This window comes from Habropoda laboriosa, unplaced genomic scaffold (assembly GCF_001263275.1).
Source record: "Habropoda laboriosa isolate 0110345459 unplaced genomic scaffold, ASM126327v1 scaffold72, whole genome shotgun sequence".
NCBI classification, from domain to species: Eukaryota; Metazoa; Arthropoda; class Insecta; order Hymenoptera; family Apidae; genus Habropoda; species Habropoda laboriosa.
In genome coordinates this window covers 952,048-972,791 of record NW_017100188.1, presented here as the reverse complement: position 1 = coordinate 972,791, position 20,744 = coordinate 952,048, and the positions used below count along the sequence as shown (strand labels likewise).

Here is a 20,744-nt window from a genome sequence, read left to right as displayed (position 1 = left end):
GAAATGACGAAAATTCCAAGAATTCTCGAGGACTGAAATTTTCGAAGGCCCATTGGTCAATTCTTGGAATCGGCTCGATTCCCGGAAATTTGGTCATTTCTGAGAAATGACGAAAATTCCAAGAATTCTCGAGGACTGAAATTTTCGAAGGCCCATTGGTCAATTCTTGGAATCGACTCGATTCTCGGAAATTTGGTCATTTCCGAGAAATGACGAAAATTCCAGGAATTCTCGAGGACTGAAATTTTCGAAGGCCCATTGGTCAATTCTTGGAATCGACTCGATTCTCGGAAATTTCGTCATTTCTCGGAAATGACGAAAATTCCAGGAATTCTCGAGGACCTAAGCACCGAACGCGTGTACTCGCGCGATTTTCGAAATGTTCGCCTAGTTTCCGTAGTTTTCGCTAGAATTTCGGGATTTTTTCGATATTTTCAATGAAAACACATTCCTGGAGGTCTCTGGCATTAATTTATTCAATTTTGCAATGGAACATTGTTTAAACAATGTGTTTTTTGCAAAAGGAAAGGGATTCGGCGTGTAAGGGAGAAGTAAGTAGACTGTAAAATGCTGTAAAACAGTACTGGTATATTGTAACCTTTTGTAAAATACATTTTATACACTTATCTTGCGATAAATAATTGATTTTTGCATAAACAATGTGTTTTTTACGAAGGAAATGAATTTGGTGCGTAAGGAAGAAGTAAATAGGCTGTAAAATGCTGTAAAACAATACTGGTATATTGTAACCTTTTGTAATATACATTTTGTACGATAATTTAACAATAAACAATTGATCTTTCGATAAATAATTTCATTTCTTCGTTTTTCCTGATGCTGGAGTCCTTTCCTTGATTTCTGCGGTGTCCTGCGAGGTCCATCTGTAATTCATACGAAAAGAACATTAATTTTTCCAATTTTTAATAATAGTTATAAACAATTTCCGACTAATCTACCGAATACAATGTTTAATTCAACGCAGAAGTAGTATACGAAGCTGTTTCATGAAGTTAAAACATACAATAATTTTATTTAACACTTACAATAATTATAAACAACCATGTGAATTGTTATTCGACAGGAAACATCAATTATTCTATAATTAAAGTATTTGCAAGTAAACCAGGAACTTTAATTTACTATCTATATATCGGTAATGTTGAAGCAATGAAAAATTTCTTATAAGCATCAATTTTAATCTGCTTGCTACATACAATTATACTCCAATTTACAATAACGATTATTAAAATCGAAAAATTAGAAGAATCTCTGTTTTAAAAATCAACTAACCTGTTAATACTCCATTTCTGACGATGCTCTCGATGATACTCTCGATCCTTCCTCGTATCGTGACTGGCTGACTATCATCCAAGACGTAAGTGTAAGTACCGTAGCCTTATTCCATCGCTGTTGGCTGATTAGCAGCGAAACGTCACAAATTCTCCCGCATCTTCCACTTCTAAATAGATCCCAAAGCCCTTCTGCAGCCTCAAGTTTGCTTTGCCGGACTGTACATCCATTTATTAATTTATTCCCACACCGCATAAGCAAAATATCGCTGTCCACTGAAAATCAGTCAACACCAGAATAACAGCGTTGAGCAATAGTAATATTAACCGTTTCGTCCAGTACACAACGAGCACATTTTGTCTCAAGTGTGTCACAGCGAAAGGGTTAAAGAATATTACAGAAAATGATGCATTAAATACAGATTCAAACATCGATTCGTACCTTTAAATTTCGTGGTAGAAGAAGAAAGAGCGAGACACGTGTGTTTCAGAGTTTCGTTAATAATTTTCCGGAAATAGCGCGATCTCACCGTTTGCAACTTTGTGTCGCGCGCGCGACTAATAATGTTTGCGTTCGAAATAACGCTTCTAATAATGTTGCAATCAGAAACAGAGATTCCAACAATGTTCGCGTACAGATATAACGCTTCAAGCGATGTTGCATTCAAAAGTAACGCGTACAACAATGTTTTGCATTCGAGAATAGAGACTGCAACAATGTGTGCATTCGAGTTTCAAAGATGAACAGCGAAATAAAAAATTCCAACAATGTTCGCGTACAGATATAACGCTTCAAGCGATGTTGCATTCAAAAGTAACGCGTGCAACAATGTTTTGCATTCGAGAATAGAGACTGCAACAATGTGTGCATTCGAGTTTCAAAGATGAACAGCGAAATAAAAGTATCTTGCTACTTAAAAGTCACCGTTCAACGATATAAAAGTTCTTTTCCTGCTACTGCAACCGTGTCCCATACCTCGATCAATTTGCAACCTCAACTCACACATTCTTAACATATCTCTCCACCCCTGTAAATAACCCCTCTACATAGGTTTACGGGGCGCGTCATTTTGACGCATTGCAAATTTCACAAGGAAAATTACAGAAACCGTTTACATTTCTACCACATATGCTTGTTATAAATTTTATATAAATATGTAGTATCACATAGTTTCATTTAGAAGTTAATACGTTGTTTTCAAATAAAATAATTCACGCGTCAATTTGACGCGTGTCCGTAGAGATAGGTAACAAGATATGTCCGTAAACCTAGTGTTAAGACCTTTGAACTTTGAAAGAAAGTGTGTATTAGGCGTAGAAATTAATTCTTTCCAACTTTTTGTTACGATCAAAGTTTTATTTAAAAAAAAAAATGAAAACAAATCTCTTATCGGAATCATTTTCATTATTGTTGACGACCTTTTGTCATTTTTCTGGCTGCTTGCGAAGTCCATCGCGATAGAAACTTTGAATCAATTATGTGAATCCAGCCGGAAAGAATTCATCTCTACACCTAATATTCTTTATTTCTCCTTCTCTTTGTTAATGCCTTTAATTTCTAATATTTTAAGAGGAAAGAAATTGTCGAAAAATTTGAAGAAAGGGATCGAAAAATGATTCAAAAGTCACAGTGCCTCTCTTTTCTATCGTCGCTCGTGAAACGATCGAGGAACAAAGGAACGTAAAAACAATGAGGATGCACCGATAGAGAAACGCGACGGTTTACCGATGATCGAGGTGGTTCAATCAAAAACGCAATGTCGCGTGAAGCCCGCGCGGATACGCCAATACAGGTTGAACTCAATTTCTCTGGCGGACAGCGCGGCTTCTATTGCATATGTATCGTCAAGGTGAAAAGACGGTCTCTACGTTCCACGAGAATATTATTACGCGATGATCGCGACGCGTGCGACCGTTTCAGCGTTCAGGATTTGCGAAAATTCCGCAACGTCCTGACATTTCCCACCGTCGTTCATATTTTTATCCATCGTAGTAACTGGTACGCTGTATGCACGATGTGTTGTTTCTTCGACATTACTGCAGCGTGGAAAAATTGAATTTTACGAATGGAATTACGTTCTCGTGTGGTGTATTTAAATGGTAACTTAACTGGTTGATATTCATGAGATGGACTAGCCTTCTATCTGTAACAGTTGAAGTTTTAGAGTACTTAACCCTTTGACTGCTGCCGGCGCCTATAGACGCTCAATCGAAGGCTGGATACGCTCTTCAGATTCATATTCTATGTTTTATGTTTATAAAATACGAAATATTCAGCTAAAAAGCGATTTGGCGAACGTAATGTGTAGTACTGTTATGCCGCAGCTTAACAGGGACTTCAAAAATTTCAGTATTCCGTTCACAAAAATAACTCTTTTTATTTCAAAGATCAACTCAAAGCCAAAATCAATAAACTGAAGTGACAACTTTTGAGAAACTGACGCGCGGCGTGAAGATGGCCTTCCTCGCATAGTATGAGGGGTGATGGAAATTCGTGTTTATCCTAACAGTACGACAAATTAATGATACAACTCAGCCGTACACAGCGAGTGCTTTACTTTCAAGTTGTCAGCAGTCAGAGGGTTAAGTTAGGTTGAAAATGATGGGTTCAAATTTTGGGTAGTTAATAATTCGAATTTCGAGTTTCTCTATAATTCGAATGCATGGATGTTGGCCGGAGAAGCAGACTTGAGGCTTCAGGCGGGTTTTTCGGGTGTAGAAGTGAGAGATGTGGAAGAAAGTTGTGGTGTCTCGTTATTAATCAGCCACTTACGATCGAGAGTATCTTCGAGATCATAATGACCAATGCAGTATTATCAGGCTTCTTGATTTTCTAAACAGAAATCCTTGAATTTTTCAGTTTTATAAATTAGAGCATTATATTGCATGTAATAAGCAGTTCAAAATTGATACAATCAATTTTTAGTTGCTTTAATTTTCAATTACTTTAATTAGAGAATAACTAGTGTTTCTCGTTAAATAAAAATTTATATGGTAATTTAAAATGATTGGGAGCATTAAATAAACGTGTTACATGATTTAACTTAATAAAACAGCTTAATTTATTAACTTCGCATTGAATTAACAATTATATGTAGCAGGTTAGTTCGAAATTGTTTATAAATTTCGTTGAAAATTGAGAAATTAATGTTCTTTTTGTGTGAATTGCACATGGAACTCTCAGGCTACCGCTGCTATCAAGGAAAGGACTTGAATGCAATTATTTATCAACGAATCAATTATTTATTGCAAGATAACTGTACAAAATGTGTTCTACAAAAGTATGCAATATTCCAGTATTGTTTTACAGCATTTTACAGTCCATTCGTTTCTCCCTTACACGCCACGTTCACTTCCCTTTGCAAAACACTCATTCTTCAAATAATATTCCATTAAAAAATTAAGCAAACTAAGTGTAGATAGAGTTAGGAACGCGTAAAAATCGAAAGGATCGTAAAAAACGCGAAACTCAAGCGAAAAATTTAGAATCTTGCGCGAAAATAGCTTACTGATACCGAAAAATTTCGAACGGCTGAGAAATGATTGACTTACACTACTTAGAAATTTTCGGGCGTCTGAATAATTATCGACTCACGCTCGAAACTTTTTCAAAACCAGCAAGTAGTGTAAGTAAATCACTTCTCAGACATGTCAGAATTCTCTAAGTCCATGTAAATCCCGACATTCGACCGGAAGACTTTGAAATTTGCGAGAAAATAGTGTCGAAAACGTACTAAAGCAGCTTAACCCTTTGCACACAAAGATTTGTTTCCTATAGGGAAGTAGCAAATCGGAGATTGCTTGCTAAATAAACTTGACGAATGTTTTTAAAACTAACATAAACATCAGCTGTACATACATTAAAAGATATAACAAATTTATTTCAATATTTAATACGTTTTTGTATTATACAAAAACTTGTAACAGTTCGTTAGAGGTTGGTCCTTTCCAATTGTTTCATTGCCTGGACATCTAACATATGGAACTCTACAGCTTACGGAGGCCTATAAATCTGCTGTCCTGGAAAATATCAGCTCTAATAGGACCTCGATTAATTACTTACCATGTGGTGAGCAATTAACCTTCTTGTTCCCGGAGCAAGACGTATTGTTGGAAATACAAGACAAGCAAAAATATGCAAATTTCTGGTCACTCGATGTTTCGAGATATTTAGATGAAATCTCCGCAGTAGCTAGAAATTTGCTACGACTAAGCTGATATGAAAGGATTCTTTGCACGTGGAATTAAAAGGGTTAATGTCGATTCTCAGTCGCCTCTCGAGTGAAAAATTCATTAAGATTTCAATTTTATTTCCCGGAGAATAATAAGTTTCTCTTGTTAAATAATAATTTAGATGGCAGTTTATAATTATTGAATATATCAAATAAAATTGCTAATTTCACATCGAATTAACAATTGCATGCAGTAGATTAGTCAGAAATTGTTCATAACTTTTATTTAACATTTGAAAATTAGAAATGGAACTTTCAGGCCACCACAGGAATCAAGGAAAGGACATCGAGATAACTGTACGAAACGTATTTTGCAAAAGGTTGCAATACACCAGTATTGCAGTCCCTTACATTTCTCCCTTACACGCGACACCCATTTCCTTTTTACGAAACACTCTTAAATGAACTAAATCGGAATATCGTTAGGATACGTAATCCACTCCACACACGCACTCCATCGAGCATTCCAATTTTTCCTGAAATGGTAACGATTTCAGGTATCTCTATTCGCACAGAGTAGTAGCTCATCTTGATATTGCTTTCGCAGCCGGTCAATTAAGGTGGAGAAATCGCAGACCAAACAGCGACAAGTTTTTTCCACGGTACATACCCGAAATATGCTCGCTGACATACTCGCATATCACTTTTCCACGAAGGGGACAGTGTCACGATTCGTGAAACACGGCGAAAAAAACTGATAAACCAGTCGCTATTTTTACGCCGGTTACCTTTCTTCGACGAAAACAGAGATGACTCGTGCGTGAATATTCTGCAGCTTTGGCTGTTCCGAAGATACGAAAATTTCACGACGAAAAGGAAAAAGGAAGATCGTTTGTTTGAAATTTTTGAGAAAACGTCGCGATGAGTTGAAAAAAGGAAAAAGAAAATTTGTGTAGGAGAAGAGACATTTGTGGAACGTGTTGAAACTTTTCGTCGAAAATGAAACGCGTAAAATTGCAATTTTTCTGTGAACTGATCCAGAGGATTTCCATTTTGACTTTCTCCATTCATCCGCGAATAATTTCCTTTGTAACATGGAATTCTTGTTACGAGAATGATACACACTACCGGTCGAATGGTTGGAATCACTGTGCGTTGCAAGTTACGCAAACATTTGTCAGAAAAAGGTTTGCAATTTTAAGAAAATTTTATCGTTCCAATCCGTCGAAACGAGGTAAACTGCTACTGATCCCCGCAAACGTCAATTTCAAATCTACAAAGAATTAGTAACAGATTCGGTATTGACGAAAATTGACAGGTGATTCCATACTTTTGGCCGGTAGTGCAAATGCTCATAAGTGGTATATTGCAAAAAGAGTTTGGAATTTCATTCAGTAACAGTGTCAGCCGATCTAAAATCCATTCATATCGTTCAAAATATGAAGATCCCTGAGATTATCGAATGTCTTCGACGTTGATTTAAATAGAACTATGCTAACACACGTATATACATATGTATTGATGAATAAATTACAATCTTCTTAAGCAATGCAACGGTATAATGATTTATTTACACCCGAAATGCGATAAATTTGTGACATTCGCACACGTAATACATTATTAAACCCTTAATTTTCCATCAACGTTTGTTATAATCAATGTTTCCGTTGTGATACATAAACGATATCACGTAGGATTAGTCGTATAATATACACTCTCATCTTTTCAATTTAAAACGACGTGCAGAATGTATAAAAAGTATTTAAAATTACTTACACGTTGCTACTTTCAATTAGTGATTATCTCAATTAATACATACATTTGATTTCGCTCTTATGAATTTATTGCAGTCGTATCAAATTGCTTTTGCGAAACGAAGAATTGAGTACACTTCAATTTACGGAACTTACTGGACCCTTTTCAAGTCGATCATTTAAACGTAATTTTTATCATTGTTTCCATCACACAAGGCCGTATAATTTTGATAATGAATGGTTAATTCGGATTTTTAAGATTTTTTTCGATGCACGACTTTACGGTTACCCTTGAGTCTTAAGTAAAAAAAGACAAAATTAATATTAATATTTATTACATGTACTACTCCTAATGCATCCGAGTGGTGCACACAAGTTAATTTGTTTCAAAAGAGACTTCGCCATTGATAATTTTAAATAAAAACCAAACAGTCTGCTGATATGTGCAACATTTTTAGGAGGGCTCGGTAAATAATTTCTTATAGCAAAATGACAAAATGATAGTTACATACTATATTGCAAATAATATATCGTTTCGAGACAGTTCAGAGGTTAAATCGTCAGGAGGTAGAGTTGGGCAAGGAGGAAGCTGATGGACCTGTTGCCTGCACGACAGAAACCGATGAGCCAGGAAATAGGAGAATATTCGTTGAAAAACGAGTCATACGTGGGTGTACTGGCGAAAGGGTGAAAAAGATTGAGAATGAAAAGGGAAAATGGGGCGAGACAAATGTCTAACCACATGTCTGCTTTTAGAAATGGTTCGAAAAATGGCTGCAGCGTGTCGCGGACACCGAGAATATGGCAAAATTTGCAATTTTCTTCCTTTTTAGAAATAGAAATTACAATTGCACAATGTTTCCTTTAAGAGTAATTCAAGTTTTCACTCGAGAGTTATCTTGTTGTTTTTCAATGTTCGTTTACCATGTGTTATCAGAAGTATAGTTAGAAAAATATTGCAGAAGAGACGATGGGTTTCCTGTGGTCAGATTTGAAATAATAAACTGTATGTAAAGCAATTTTCGTGGAAAACAAATTGTGCTGTTCGATCGAAAATTACACTGTATTTTCATTTTTTCGTTTGTTTCGAACATTTGTGGAGTGTGATCTTTTTCAAAATGAATCTGAAAGCTTGTAATTCAATATGGACTTAATTTTACGAATTAAAATTTATAGGAAATTATGATTGTAATTTGAAAGAAACAGATTACAAGTTGAAATTTATTCGTAAAGTTGTGTGTTTTCTTTATATTGGAATTATTCATAGTACATGGACATATCGATACTTCTCTGCTCTTTAAAAATTCACGTCATATCACGATACTTCAGAGCCAATAACCCCAGGCTCCATTACCATCTCTTTTCCCTACTCACCAAATCACAATCCACCTACCCAACAATCAACCACTGGAACCACACTCAACACCAACGTACCAAATAACCGTCACTCACATTTACACCCTTAAATCGTGTCCTGAGGGCACGTTACAATTCTCACTACTTTTCAATAGCTGGAAATGCAAATTCGAAACGAGGAATTAACGAGAAATTGTTAAAAAAAGAAGAAAATCTTTTGCTACACGCACATACACAGTCCAAACAAATTTCAATTCAGCCCAAAAATTTATCAAAATATGCAGCACTTTCGAAAATGAGCAAAAAAAAAAAACAGATGGATAAATCACCCAATAGATCTTTCGCAATTTGCAAAAATCGTTCGCCACTTTTCCAAGAAGAAAGAAAGTAAAAGAAAGAAGAAGCCAATGACAGGAAGGGAAGGTGAATAGGAGAATGTTCTTGTCAAAGGAGTCATTCACACACGTTTTTCGTCACACCGACTTCGAGGAGAGCTCGCGACGAAGAGAATTGAATGCCGATCGCGGAGACCGCGCGTATGCGCACGAGGGTGGCCATAGAGAGAGAGAGAGAGAAGGGTATATAGTGCTCAGAAAAAGAAAGTGAGTGAATGAAAGAGAGAGAGAGGAGAGAGAGAAAGAGAGGAGAGAAACAGAGAGATGAGAGAGAGGAGAGAGAGAAAGAGAGAGGAGAGAAACAGAGAGATGAGAGAAATAGAGAGAGGGGGGGAGAGAGAGAGAGGATATATCGCGTTGAAAGAAAGAAAGTGAGTGAGATAAGGAGAATGAGAGAGAGATAAAGAGAGTGAGAGAGAGAGAGAGAGAGAGAGAAAGAAGGATACATCGCGTTGAGAGGAAAAGAGCGAGAGAGTGAGAGAGAAAGGGAGAAGGGGTGAAGAGTAGAGGGGTGGTCGACACGCGCGGCCCACGGCACACAGGCGGCTTACACGCGTATAAAGGGTGGCGTCGCGATGCCCTGATCGCCATACTCGCGGCGCCCGGTGTCGACCAGACAACCTTTGAACACGATCCTTCGACTGTGAGCCACGTGAAGCGGAAACGGAAGGAACGAGTCCCAGGGGAGCTAGAAATCGTCCCGACGCTTAAACAGCAACAGGTGAGCTGATTCACTCACTTTCGCGTTTCGCGAAACTCGCGGGGACCTGTCGACTTTCAAGTCCCGATCGCATCTTAGTAGGAATTGATAGTTGCATAGTGAGTACGAGAAGGAACAAAATTGTGGGGATAGTGGGTGGTAAATTAACTTAGAACTATTTGTTAATTTACACGAATCTGCTACCAATTCTGAATGTCGCTGCAGTGATAGTAACTTACTTCGATTTGGTAGATTTGGGCAACAGTAGTCGCTAAATTTTTTGGACCATTCTTGCGTAGCTTGATTCTAACGCACAGTGGCTTCGAACTTTTAGACGACAGTGCATATAGTGAATACTATGGAAATGGAATTCGTAAAAATAGTGCGTGGTTGTATGGTGAATATTATGAGAACAGAGTTTGTAGAAGCAACGCGTGGTAGTTTGGATTAGATACATGGTGAATATCATGAATTAAAACTTGTGGTTAGTAAGGGCTGGTAGTTTCAATTTAGTAGACAGTCGTATGACGAATATCGTAGGGAAACAAATTTTTAAATAATCGACGATAATTTTAATTAAATAGACGAACGCGTGGTGAATATTATCATTACAACATTACTGGAATAGTGGATGGTTGTTTGAATTAGGTAGATAAATATACAGTGAATATTGTGAAAAAAATTGTGGGATTGATTAGTTTAAATCGTATCAAATAGATACGCGATGTATATCCTCTGGAAAAATTGGTCTTATAGTGTGTGATGGCTCGAATTTGATCGAGCACAAAGAAAAAGAATTATAAATCGAAAATTGAATAGAATATAGCATATTAAAATACGAAGCAAAGTGTTTGTAAAATTTGTATGAAAAAATTTCAAGGATTCAGAAGGCAAATATTACCAAATTGCACAATTTCGACAATTATTTCCGCATTCGAAAATTGAATGTTTCGTACCACATACCTTCTGCATTTTTTGACATACGGAATACAGATCGACAAGAATCTTTACAAGTATTTCACTTCACATTCGATACTTTCCTCTTCGCTGCAAATTTTCCTGCCTGAAAAAAAAAACACTTCATTTTTTCATCCAGTATTCACGTTTCCTTGCCGGAGAATTCCACCGTAATCGAATTTCACGCGGTACTTTCACACCGTTCCATGCAATTAGGATTTCGCTGTAATAAATCGAGCGCGAAGTTCTAAAAGGGATATTCTTTGCTTAACGCGGCGACATTCGCTGAAATATTGGACGCGTCTCGCGTTATTTTTACGGAATTTTGAAAGACCCCTTTCCAATTTCGTTAACGCAAGCCGTGTTCACCTCGCCGAGGAGGAAACCTTTTGATACACTTCACGTCTCGCAATTTCTGTAATAATAGCACGGAGTGGGCCTGTAATTATTTTAATCAACGTACAATGCGCAAAGTCAAAGTCTTCTATTCTTTTGAAGTTCGTAAATTCACGTGACATCTCTCTGGTGATTTCGTCAAAGTGCGTAAACTGGAATTCCTGTGAAATTCTTCGACAGTGATGAAAAATTCTCGTAAATTTCACAGATACGCCACTTTCATATTTTAGTACAATTGTCAAGTATTTTATTCGACACTTCGTAACCAATTCTTCGTACTCTTCGTTACTGTAGTTATAATCAAGAATTTATAGAATTCGTACAAATTCTTCGACAGGGATGGAAAATATTCAAAAATATTTCCTCAAGTTTTGATAGATTTCACACTACTGAGGTGGGTGAGGAACGTCGTTACACTGTTTTCACCTCAATTTATTAAAGTACAAGTCTACGATCGGCGTACAATTGGTCCAGAAAATACAATCGTTTACTTTGTTAATTGTCCCGGCGGCAGCGGTTCGGCGGGGACGTCGCGATGGTCGATAAAGGAACAAATTGTCTCGAGGTGTAGGCGTACTGGGTTTTTATATTGTTAGGACAGGGATACAAGAGTAGCGATAGATAAAGATAGAAGTGAAGAAAGTGGTGGAAACGGAAAATTCGTAGAAAGCGAGGCCGTTCGTCCTCGTGCGAACCTGGATGACACTGTGCGCTTCTTAGGCCAGTCGAGGACGAAGGCAAGTCTTAACCCGGGGAGAGACAAAAGAACGGAAACTAAAATCTGAAGGAGTTGGAAAAGAGAAGGTTCGCGTGGAAGAATAAAACGACGTTCGGTAAGGGTTTGTTGACGACGACGTACTTATTACTGCAATTAAAATACAGAATTATTTAAGGATATAAAGGTATATTTAACCCAACGAAAAGGTAAATTCCATAAATTCTGAAAGCAAGGGAAAAAACAAAGGAGGAGACAAAAGTATGTAAAATGAATATTTCAAAGAAGCTACTTTAATTAATATTTCAAGGTAGCGCTGAAATTACAGTTCCCTTCGTTCAAGCAACAGGTGAGCGTTTTCTGGGGCTCATGAATAAAAAATTGCACAGCTCGTTCTCTCCCTTGGTTAATTACCATCGCGACTGATTTAACGCGACTTCTCACGTTTCCTCTTCGCACATCCATCGAAAAGTTTCCCGGCTATCTCGAACAGTACGTTTAAACTGTACTTCACTTTATTCACGGGCAAATTTCAACGCGAGTTTAACGGTTCTGTGTGCTTCACGAAGTCCTGTCACTTTTACCCGGTTAATTTCTACAGTCGTTGAGAAAAAGTTCTCGGTAGAAGAAATTACAGCTACGGCAAAAGTTGAGAGAAACGAGGGGAAAGTGCAGAGAATAAAAAATAGCGCACGGATCTGAGTGTTTCTGATCGGAAAGTGTAAGGGAAACTCGGAGGAAACTGCTGTAAAAAGAAACGACGAGGAAAGTTTCGCGAACACAACAGTGACATATTATGTGTAACAAGAGTAACTGTGTCTGAGATATTTTTTCTTCCGCTTCTCGAACAAAGAAGTTGAGACAGCAGCTGATGGTTTAAACATATTCCGCGCAGAAGGTAAAATATTGATCACAGAAATGCGGGAGATTAATTGAAAGATTCGTCATTTCGAAATAACAACTGTGAATTATGAATTCATTTGAAGATTTCATGTTAGAGAAGAGAAAATATCACAGAATAGTATTTAAATAATTAAAAAGCTCGTTAACCTTTGCAGAGCACAGTCAAACGCTCAATTCCGAATTTATTCGAGAAATAATCTCAACGGAATGATACATTGTAAAACATTTAATATGCAGCAAAACTAGAGTACTCACGAATTAACGAGAAACCTAAATCTCAAACGATATTCGAAAAGTAATCAATCTGTTTAGAATGCTATTTTTCAGTATTTTCCGTAGAAACATAAAGAAATTAGTTAATCTCTTGAAACGCAGGGATCCTAAATCCATAAGCAGGGCACTTTGAAAATGATAAAAGTAGCAGAAACGAATACTGAGAGTACGATTAGACGCGAAAGAAAATGTCGTGCTTTTTCCCCTATAAAATGCATCAGAATTCAATCTGTGTTTCATTTTTCTCGGGAACAATTCTATTCTTAATCGTCGCCGATAAAACAAAGCACGAGATTCGTATATTATTTGTCACCGGGCTATCTTCCCCTTGTTTGCATGTTCGTTTCGCGACAGAGAGAGAGAGAGAGAGAGTACACAGCCGCAGGCATCGCAAATATTTTTCCCGATCGAGCGCAATCCGATGGTCGATCATCGGAAAAATTGTTTGTCAAAGCTGGATCAGCTCGCTCGAAACGCCACGCTGCTTGATTGTCTTTGTAATTATTCCGGCAATTTCGCGACACGTAGGTAGCGTTCATTAATTACAAAATTCGTGTTTTGTGCGGATTTTCCACGCGTCAATGGAAGTTCCAATGAAATCGTCATAGGGAAAATGGGTTTCTCCCCCTTTCCTGTCAACTCGATGCGGGTTGAAAAGGTGCAACGTTCCTCTGTTTAGATCACGAATACAGTGCACAGTGGCTAATTACTTTATACAATTGACGCGTGTGCGATGTTGGAAAAACGGAAAATTCGACACTTTGGCATTTCCTCTTCAATTATCCTCTTCAAACAATTTTGTGGAACAATTTTTCTTTGACTTTGACTGATTATCAATTATTTCTAATCAATATATCAGTGAAAGCTTAAGATTGTTATTGGACTCGAAGTTAAAAATTGGTTTCGTTAGAGACACTTTTGTACGATGATATTTCTCAAGTTTTAAGTAACAATTTGGGTGTCTTCGACGATTTTTAAAAGGAATCTTGAGGAGGTAACCAAGTCAAACTGAAATACAAGCAAAACTTCAAGTCAAACTGTATTTTATAATACATTTCACTAGCCACTTTATATTACCGCGACAGTGCATGAAGAAAGATGTTTATGCTACGCGGATAAACTTCTTAATTAAAGAAACTGGCAAACTGAAATAATGCTGGAATATTCAGTGTTCCGTTCGAATAATTCTGAACTGTAAGGAAAGTTTTGCCGGTGGTTCTGTTTTTAATAGCGCCATACGGTTGGGCGTTACTAAATTGCTTTGGAATGCCATTCGAATGTTTCGTACGAATTGCTGCCACTTTATTAAAACTGTACCCTTTGCTAAAGAAGAAAGAAAGAAAATAAAAATTTTCTCGAGGGCAATTAAAGTATTTGAACAAATATTTGATTTGTAAGAAACGCCAGAATGAAATGAATTCAAGGACCAAATTTGTCAAATTCTGCTTTACACAGTTTTCGAAATTCCACGAAATTATTATAGTGTCTCTATAATAATTTCAATATATAGTGTCCCTAAATCTTCACTTACAGAAAATATGAAAGTGAAATAAATTTATAAACCGAATTTCTTTAAATCCACTTCTCAGGGAGCTCTCAAAATTCCACAAAATTTCTCTAATTCTGCACCTCAGAGAGCTTTCAAAGTTCCACAGAATTGCTATATACAGTGCTTCTCAATCTTGACTTATAAAAAATTCTAAATCTGCGCCACAAAGAGTTCTCGAAATTTCACAAAATTTTCATTGAGAATTACATCTCCATCGGCAGAAATGAACGATCACAAACAGAATGAACCGAAAGGTCAAATTTCTCTACTTTCGCCCCACAAAGTGCATTGAAAATTCCACAAAGCTTAATACGGAGTGTCTCTTAAGTTCCTCCTACACAAGAAACATGTTTCGATCATAATCCAAAGGAAAAGTTCTCAAATTCATTAGCAACGTTCACCCATCGAACGACTCTTTCACTAAAGAGTAAGATTTCTAATTACCTCGACGAGACGAGACGAAACTTCGCGTTCACCGTAATATCGTGACGACGAGTTATTTACGAGTTATGTCGGTCCTGTCGTCGAATTGACATCGGAACTTCCGTTTTATCGAAGTTGCCGCTTCTTTCGACGAGCCATCTCGAACGAGGAGAATAATCGGGAACTCATGGGACGAGCGTAGAAACTACCGCGTCGCCCGAGCTGTCAAGATACCGAGAGAATATTGGCTAAAACTTTGGTTGGTCGCGCGTGATTGGAAAACATAGGGGACGTTGGTTGATGAATAACAGATTATGCTACAACTTGCAAAAATGAATTGGTTTTCAAGAGTGTGATGTAACATCGGTCGAATGATAGATGGGGAGAATGATTCTGTGGTGAATTTCCCATGGGGAGCTCGTTCTGATAAAAATTTGTGAGACATTTGAAGAATTTTCCTCAGACGTACGAGGATCGTTCAACAAGTCAACAGACAAAAACCTCTAAGAGTGTAGGTTAGTGTACATACGAAAAAATTGAAAAATTGAAAAATATGTTTGATGTAGAACTTCTTTGTGGAAAGAAAATTGAAATTTGTCACGATTTTCTGTGAAGAATATGGACAGACGATTTTTCTTTTGTTCAGAAATCTGTTAACGACGATTCGTTACACACTGAGTGTGAAATAGTTGTACGCTAATCGTTGATAGATTTATTACGATAAAATTGGATATAGTACAGAGTAATTTTCATAAACGATTTTTTATGATTTTCGATGGTATTGTAAACGTTACTTAAATGGAATTTAAGTGACGGAATGTTTGTTTAAGGAATTTGAGGAAAGTTAGGAATTCAAGTAGTACAGGTCAACGCTTGGAGAGAGTAGAAGTGGTCATTGATATAGCAGCCTTTGATACTTTCCAAGTTAAACAAAATTTGATAAAATACCGAATATTCTTAGACTTACATTTACTATTACGTACTATTAATAATTTAGAATTTGTTATATTTAAAATTCACTATTTTTTTAAATTAGGATTTAAGATGGAAAATTTAATTGAGAGAATTTGATGCTTTCAAATTGTTTCATACAATTGCCAATATGTTTATTAAGTACCAATGTCCTTTCTACAAATTTGCTCGCACTATTAATTATGGAAGATGTTAATAACAAAATTACCTCTGTGTCAAAGTTTCATAAGCGTCTAAGCCCTTTGTCACATAAACTATGCTTCAAACTTTCAAAATACCTTCCATTATCTTTCTTTCATAATCATACTATAAGGTTTTAATTACCATGGTGTAGCATACAACATGTACATATTAACGGGTACAATTTCTTCTGAAATAAAAGTGCTTTCAAAAGCTCGTTCTTATGAGTTCTCAAATTCCTATACTTCGGAATAAACATTTTTATTCAAATATTTTTCTTTTAAATACAGTATAATTTAATTTCTTTTATAGTATAAAAAATTAACACATTCCACGCATTTAAAAAAAAAAAGCACACTTGTCAACTATCAACATTGAACCTGGTACCAATTTTTTACGGATCTGCAATTAACATTGCAAGGATCGATAGCAATTTACTTTGTAATAAACAGTTAATTAAAAATTCCTTCAATTTCTAACCATTTTCCTCACAATTCACATTAGTCACAAAATGTTGACCAAGAACGTACATTCATTTTCCGATTTCCCTAATTCTTCCTTCCTCGAACTTCAACTCAACCAGCTCATCACCCAACGAAAGAAACAAATCACTCGAACAACCACACGAATCGCTCGCAAACTTTGGATTTCCACAGAACGAAACACACTCTCGAAAACTCTCATCTATTCGATGCAGCAAATCGTACACTTGTCGAATCGTGGTGAAAATTCAGGAGGAAACAGGGCGCTGAACATCCCAGAGACATTGTCTTTGAACTACAGGGGGGGGGAAACGGGAACAGAGATAGGGGAAGGATTGAAGAAAAGACGGGGATCAGGCGAGGTTATTAGAGCGGCGTTATTAGCGGACTTTTTTCAGCTTACAAGCCGCGCGTATGAAATCTGAAAGTGGGCTAATCAGCCTGCCACGATCAACCAGAATCTCCTGAATCGTGCAACTATAATGCGCCCCGTTGCGTCGTTACACGGCGATTTCTTTTTTTCAACATACATTTTCCTGAATTCGTGGTAGAAATATTGATTTAAAGAATTGATGTAATTGTGTAAGTCTGATATAGTACCTTTCGATTAGTTGCTTGAAACTCGAGTGCGTAGGGTTGGAACGGAATGTATTCTACTTTACAATTATCCGAACGTTGCCTTTGAAGATTTATTTTTGCAGCTGATTAAACGTGCTTTTAATAAAGCGTGGGAGCTTGATTCTTTCGTATTTTCTCAGGTCGTGTAATGTGGAACGAGGAGTCGAAATCGTGTTTTATGTACAAAGATACATTACCCTTTTCTCAACACTAACTTTCAGTTGATACGAAAAAACTCGGAATACCTAGGAATGATTAGAAATGTGACATTTCACATTGAACGACTTAATGGAGATGCCAGAAGATACCGTTTAGCTTGGAATTCTTTGAAGTTCAGTTTTTCTTCATCCTCGTAGAGTATAATAGTGCTGAATTATTTTGTGATTTTTTGTGAAAGAAATGTTAAAGTAACGAGGTCATTTCTTGTTCAATGAATCGTACTATTCTGCAGGAGTGCTGATGATTTATTAACATTCTACGATTTCACGGTTGTACCTGAACGGTTGCGATGATGAATGTACGGAAAATACAAGCTGACCCAATTTAACGACGCGATTTACGGTTACAAACGAGTGTCTGAGCGTTTCGAGGGCAGTTTGGTCTTGTACCTTGTGTTTTAACTTCGCTGAGACTTAGAAATTCACCCTAACAGTCGATTATATTCCTCTTTACATCAAATAAATGGAAGAGGAAAGATAGCGAGAACATAAAAATTCCATTATGGGATCTCAACGAAATTTTCTTTACAGTAAATGTCTCTTTCATCCGTTAGAATTCTAGGACAATTTAAATTAGAACGTGATATTAAATTAGATTAGATTAGGCTAGACAAATGAAAATTAATGTCAAACCTTGGAATTTTCACGTGGTATTAATTTCTGCTTTTGGTAGAAAAGACAAAAGGAACGAATCTTAACCCTCTCTCCCTGATCTCTCAGGCACAACCATAATTCGCCTATGTATATAGACGCGATGCGTTGCGCAATGAATGTGCAAATGTGCTAAAAATGTTCATGTTTCTTGTTTACACTCATGTTCTTCTATTATTCCTATGGTTAGTTACTTTCCACTTGGAAAAAGACCTCTTGAAGGATCTTGCCTCGAAGATCCAGTGCGCCCGATGGAGTTTCAGAAATGGGTGCGCCCGACGGAAGGTTAAAAATGTAAATGAAGCAAGCTCTAAAATCAAACTATCATTTCGAACACTGTACCGATACAAGATTGGATACTCAACGCTATCTCCAGTAGAAAGAGCAATCTTCGATACTTTAATTTTTCCATCATTTTCATTGGCTCTTACCACTTATTGTTAGCGTAAAACGGCCTTTCACGCGTTAAATTCTCAGTGAAAAATATCAGACGACGCAACGCGGTATCATGATCTTTATAAATCCTCAACATCAATGTTCCGCTGCTCTTTTCACGTGCTTCCTCTTTCACTTCAATTTGATGTCGTGCTCGGCGTAAAACGAGCGTAAAATTTATTAGCCGTATCTCGATATTGACGCCGAGCTATTAAAGCTTCTGGTCGTTGCTCGTTTCCTTTATCGTGTTCCAACACGTGTCAGAAAGTTTTCAATTCCTCATTCACGATCATCTGGAACGACATTGTCGAAAGTTGATTGAACTGAATCGGACAAGCGTGTTCTAAGCTGCTGTACCTCGAAGAATGTCCAACTGAAAGTAGTGAACTCGAATATCTATTGGATGATTGGGAAAGTTCGTGCCCGATTTGAAAATGAAACACTATCGGTGTTTCTTTCGATAGGAATGTAACATTGGGCTAAAAGAAACATTTGTGCCGAAGTCGATAAGGTTCTCGCCACCTCTGAAAATCAGGCATGAACTGTTGCAATCATCCAATACTTAAATGCTTGAGTGAAAATTGCGTGTCTTGTTCTTTCTTGTGGCTTCAAGAAGAAATTGGCAAAATTGACGAGGCGATATTAAAAATAATTCTTTAGCATCTTCAATTTCTCATAAGGTATTCCAAAGTTTCCAATTAAAACGGACACACTGTATATTGAAAATTAATCTTTATTGCTAAAATATATTTATATGGTTAACATTGTATAAAGTAAAACGCAGCTCGCATTACTTCAGAAGCTAATGGAATATAATCGCATCAATGTCGCTAAGCTGAGAATGATCAATTTCACAATTTATCATTCATTCCCAGGAAACGGCAATTCTTCTCCACTTCAACGGCACGTTTAATTTTCATTCAACGTCTACTTCGTTTAAATTGAAAATTTGAATGCTCTTCAAAATTCTATAAACTCTTTCACCAATTTCAGACAATGGACAAATATATAATACTCCATATTTCAAAGAGAATATACTGCATAGAACTTGAAACATTGTTTCTGTACCTGAAAGCCAGATCGACCCAAATCTTCTATTATAATCTGATAACAGAGAAAAGTTACTCGTTACGCATAGTACGTAAATCCCTGTGACTCTGATAAAGTAAAGAGAGAGCAGTGCAACGATGTATATAATTAGTTTAAAAAAATAAAAAATAAATGGAGTTGAGTTAGTTTAGTGTTGATGCACACAGGGGTGCATTTATACTTTTCAAGGCACTGGCACAAGTCTGTTTCAATTAATGAAATTCGAATTTAACCCTAATTACTCCAAGTGTGCCTGTCAGGCACCGCCTTATTTCTATTAAATTGTATTACCTTTGAAACGAGTAAAGATTGTCTTAAAATGATTCAAAGATATTATTTGCATGTTATTGTCGCGTTTAACCCTCGTACGACGAATGCAGGGTCATTTTGACTCAACAGCGATAAATTCAGGCGTCTCAGATTACGTTTCGTACAGGAAATACAATTTTGGAGACACAAATTTTGCTATGGGTCAAAATGACCCTGCATTCGTCTCCCGCGTTCAACTAAAATCATTCGCCTTCCGAGGGTTGAAGTATGACATTGAAAACCTCGCGGGCAAGCAAATGCCGAGAATACTTAAGCTGTAGTTGCCTGTCGAGAGTCGCGCTAAACAGTTGCAGTGGCAAGGGTTAATGTTTAAAAATGAGTATTTTATTTTGCAACTATAACTAGGCAATTTTTTACATTGTCGTTTTTGAGGAGTACACTTTAAAAATGCGGCGCCTTAGAGAGCGAGGCCCCAGCTTCTTAAGTTCGAGCCGCGCTAAACAGTCGCAGTGATAAGGGTTAATATTTAGAAACGAGTATTTTATAAAGAATGAGGCCCCAGCTTGCGCCTTACGGTAAATACGGCTCTGAGGGTACAAATATAATTCGTCAAATGGGGAAGAGGAAAACAGAAACCTACGTAATACCGTCACACTCGAGTACTGATCGTTTAATTCGACAAATAGTGTAGTATCGTAACGTGGGATCAGAAATATAAATAGATGTTTATTTTACAAAATATAAGAATAACTATAATACTATGACACACGCTTCTCGACTTTTCCAAACGCACTGTCCCTTCATCCCTCGCACGCCGTACTTTATAGCCAGGCCCTTCGTGGGCCTCTTCTCGTTGGGCCTGGCCTATCGTCGCTCGTCGCCCGCTTTCTCTCTCGTGCTCGCCACATTTGCTTAAAACTACTCTTTCCCAAAATTACGATACTACA

The 20,744-nt window shown here is 37.1% G+C and overlaps 1 protein-coding gene across 1 annotated transcript in view; it reads left to right on the top strand.

Moving 5' to 3' along the window:
- The first annotated feature begins 9,624 nt into the window (after positions 1–9,624).
- Positions 9,625–20,744, top strand: part of LOC108579793 (allatostatins) — a 26,799-nt gene continuing 15,679 nt past the window's right edge. The window contains exon 1 of the mRNA XM_017943404.1: positions 9,625–9,687. The gene's annotated coding sequence lies outside the window, so the exon portion shown is untranslated. The remainder of the gene's footprint in view (positions 9,688–20,744) is intronic.